Below are 4,398 nucleotides of genomic sequence, written 5' to 3' on the forward strand. Positions count from 1 at the left end.
AAGCGGATTTCTTCTCAACACATCATCGCAGCATTATCGTTCGGACACCACAATAGCTTGACTGTCCAGGGTATGGGATGAAAGAAGTGACTGATAGCAAGTGAGAGACAAAAGCTCACCCTTGAGGAATATTGCACAGGGTGAAGCTGAGGTCACCTAGGAGGGAGAGAGGTTGTTGTTGGGGCGAGGGCAGGAAATTGTGAACGGAGAGAAAGCGTACACAAACTCTGTGGGTGTAAGCTCTCTGGAACGGGTGGGTGTTCTCCCTTTCAGGTTGTGGTGCCCTTCTAGGAATCTTTTAGCAGGTTATTGTTGTGAAAAGGCATGTTAAGGAGAGCAAGATCTATTACTGACTATGATCTTTTTGTGTAGACCAGTAGGAGCTGAAGAACAGGAGATGAAAGAGTTAGGATGACAAATGGGAGCATTAGCTGTGGATGGCGTGAATTTATTGCCTGTCGACTGGAACGGTTTGAGAGGGAATACTGAAGTGAGATATGGAAATATCTTGCTGCTGCAAGGGCAGTGGGGTAAAGCTGGGAACCGGCATCCCAGTGCCAAAAGTTCCAGCTGACGTGACCTGCTGGACTGGTAAAGCTGATCCTGACTTCCTGTTGCCAGAATCCCCAACTAGGGCGAGCTGCAGTGGTTGCTGGGGATAGACTGCATTCTGGCTTTTTTTCCTTCTTTTTTTCAGACGTTCCGTTTAGGAGCTTGATTTTCGGACAGTAGGTGTTAGAATTTCAGACCAGAGCTGCATAACAATGCTGCCAGAAATCACATGAGTTGCAAGCTTGCAACTGTGTGGGCAGATCTCCGAAAAGATGGGTGATGTAAACTTGTGTTTCTCTTCATAACGTACAAATCTTTCACCTTTTACTAAAGACTTCCGTAGAGAGGAACACCAACCCTGACAGTAGAGTCTAGAATACAAGTCCAAATGTAATGTGATGTAATAAAGATTTCCAACCTCAAATAATTTTTCCTCAACAAACGCACACAAGTTTTCATCACCATTTACAAGGTTTCAAATCTGGAAAACAAACGAATACCCTATAAGAGCCACCCTTCTGAAATTGAAGTTTCAACATTTCCTTTTTTGCCAACATATGTGCACTAGTTTTCAGATCACCATTTACAAGATTTCAAACCCGAAAAACAAACTAATACACTAGGAAAACAGTGACAAATTTTAATCTCTGAATTTTTTTAACACAATGTCTTCAAAAGTTAGTTTCGATCTTGCAAAACTTTTTTTGTTAGATGTCAAGTTTTCAAACACAGTTTCAACCTTTCAAAACCTTTTTTTTCATTTTTGAAACTAAAAACGAGGCTTTGTCCTGGTCTTGGCAGAATATGAGAGCAAAGAGGAGAGTATGGGTTCCTTCTCCTGAAACTCTGCTAAATTTCTCCACTTAATGACAGTTTGAAGTTGGTTCACATCCAGATTTTGCAAAAAATGAAATTAACTGAAGCATGGTTTCACAAACAAAATGCCAGAAATTGTATAAGAAAGTTCAAAATTTTTTATCTACCAGAAAACATTGGCGTGCATTGGAGATTTACATCATCCATTCACAGACACAAGTTTCAACTTGAATTTATGAACTCAGGCTAGAGAATTTAACACAGCTTCATTTAAGACCAGATTGGGGCTGCTCAAATTGACTCAAGGATTGTGGGCCTGCAATGAATGTACTGTATGGCATGTGGGTTGGAATAATATAGTTTTATATTTTCCTTTTTGGTAGAGGTCCATTTTGCTCCACTGGCAGCAAAAAAGAGTGATGTTCTGATACCTCCACTACAGTGTCCAGAACCAGTGGAGATTAAATGCAGTGATTTCTTCTGAAGGACTCTGCTCAGATTGTGTTAATGATGTGGATGTATTTGTAATGACATGACAACATGTAACTTCTTCAAAATAATATTAATATGAGAAGTGCTGTTAGCATGTTAGCAGATGCCAGACCTTGTCTTAAAGGAATAGAGGAACTAAGGAGTGATGGTGCTGTATGCTGTGCAGATTGAGAAAGCGCGTCACAAATTTGTGATTTGTGATATTGGGTTTGCTTTCTCACCGGGAGTTAGATGAGAAGATCAATACCACTCTCATGCATGTCTGATAAAGCCGCAGCCAACAGCTTAGCTTAGTATAAAGACTGTAATCAGTAGGAATAAGCTATCTAGCGGTTTTTACACCTCGTTTTTTGTATATGAGTATGAGTAATATATGTATAAGTAATAAAATGACACACAGCTTAGTCCTTACAGACAGGAGTGCAATCTTCTCATTTGACTCGGCAAGTAAGCAAAAATGTGTATTTTCTATATTGTTAACTATTCCTTTGATGACAAAGTTGGAAATTAAAATGTTTTGAGTTAATGGAAATGTACTTTATTTTACAGTAATATTTATGTGCACTAGGATAATTTTTTACACTCTTAAACTCACACTTTAAAGTTAAGTTCAAAGTTTAAAAAGGGAAAACATAAAGAAGAGGAAGTGTAATCAAACATGTACAAATGTGTGGGCCATGTTAAGAGCTCTGTACACTGTAATCAACAAACAACACAGTAATCATTTTTTTGGTTGACTCCCAGCATGTTTACTCATGCGTCTCAGCTGCAGAGGCAGACCAGCCTTTGTTGTGGGGGCTCCACATACCCATGTAGACAAACAGTTAAACTCACAAGATGATTGACAGCCAGCAATCAGAGAAAGCTGGGGGCCCGCATCTGTAACTGATGCCAAAAATAAATGTGTTGAGCGCAGCTGAGGGAAAAAGCAAATGGAAATTTTTGCAGAAAAGCACACCACAAGATAAGCATCTGAAAATGAAAAGCAAAGAAACCAATAATTACATTTAGGCTTTAATTTAAAGTTCTGTTTAGTTTCACTGGCATCCACCACGTGCACCTGCAGGAGAGCAGACATGTTACAAAGTCACAGTGCAGTTCAAACATGACATCACTCCACGTGTCCTGATCTGCGCTTTTTATCTAGTGACCTGCTTCCTCAACGCAAAATCTCAACTCTTGAGCACTGTCAACACATTTTATTTTAAGGTTTTTTTCCTTTGAGAAGAGGCTGTAAAATCCCCATAGCATAGGCATCCAACGAAATGAGCAATAAAAACGGCTGCAGTCACATTCCTCTATCTTGGATTTGACTGTCCGTGACCTGTGCATGGTATCTGTGACAGTAATCCCAGAGGTTGTGAAACAGTAACACATGTTAGCATTAATAAGGGAGGGAATCCCTTCTCTGGAAACACCTTTCCTGCACATATATGTTTCTCTCGCCCAGTATAGATGCATTAGTCTTTATGTCCTGTAGAGGCTGTAGATTAACACGGCATTATATTAGGAGCATGTTTGAGCTTGAATGAAAATAACTAGATGGGTTTTTTAATAGCTGCAACTTTGGAGAGCAGAGATGAAGACAACTTTACTTCCTTGTCAGTATTGCATGTCAGAGTTATTGCCTAAAATACCTCTGTGGTTTTAATTACAGAATCTCTCTATGTGGTAGCTGTTACAGTTTGTTGACAAGCTATTTCTGCAAATGAAAAAAAAATTATGATGACTTTTCAGGAACTGAGAAAAGGTTAAATAAACTTTCAGATTTTAACCCAAAAAGTCCCATGTAATCATCCAATTTAGCTTATAACACAGACGTTTAGAATCAGTAATGCTGGAGTTAGACCAGGCTGGATTACCAACTGGGTGAAGCTGGCAACTATCCCAGAGGCCCAGACTCTGAGGGACATTCATTTGTGAATGTTTTTAACAATTTTTGACAAGTTTGTATGGTAACAAAAGTTCAATTAACAAAAAGTGAAGTATTAGTCAAATTAAAAGTCAGTCTGATGATTGTTCTAGAATTTAAGTCAGGATACCTTTACCAAATGTCATGGCAATCCATCTAATACTTCATTTCACTCAAAACCAGACGTTTAACCTCATGGTGGCACTAGAAGAAAAGTCAGAGGATCACTAAAGTACTCAGGATACATCCCCAGATGAGTATTACTGTCTGTACAAAGTTTCATGACAATCCAACCAAAGCCTGTTCAGATATTTCATGTCCTTGTAATGTTACAGCAAAATCTCCAAATATTAATTGTTTCCTTGTATGGTGCAATTCATCCTTAACGAAATGCTCCGATCAAATGTGTGTTCCATTTATCAGAATTCCAAAGAGAAAACACTAAAGTTGTGTTTGCCGATGATTTATTTCAAATAAAAAGTGAGTCTGGATTTTATGAATTCTGAAAATACTTCAAGCTGTCTTCGGTATGAAACAGAGAGTCTTCCATCCCTGCAGAATGTTGTCTTACAAAATGCAGACCCAGCGAGTAACAGTTACCAGTCACTCTGGAGGCCTCAGTGGTA

General features: G+C 38.9%; 1 pseudogene; it reads left to right on the forward strand.

Annotated features, from left to right (window-relative positions):
* Window positions 1-843: 843 nt before the first annotated feature.
* LOC119911071 lies at window positions 844-908 on the forward strand (annotated as a pseudogene).
* Window positions 909-4,398: the final 3,490 nt, after the last annotated feature.

Source organism: Micropterus salmoides, unplaced genomic scaffold (genome assembly GCF_014851395.1).
Source record: "Micropterus salmoides isolate LMB-PRFRI ecotype aquatic unplaced genomic scaffold, ASM1485139v1 Ms_hic_scaffold_19, whole genome shotgun sequence".
NCBI lineage: Eukaryota > Metazoa > Chordata > Actinopteri > Centrarchiformes > Centrarchidae > Micropterus > Micropterus salmoides.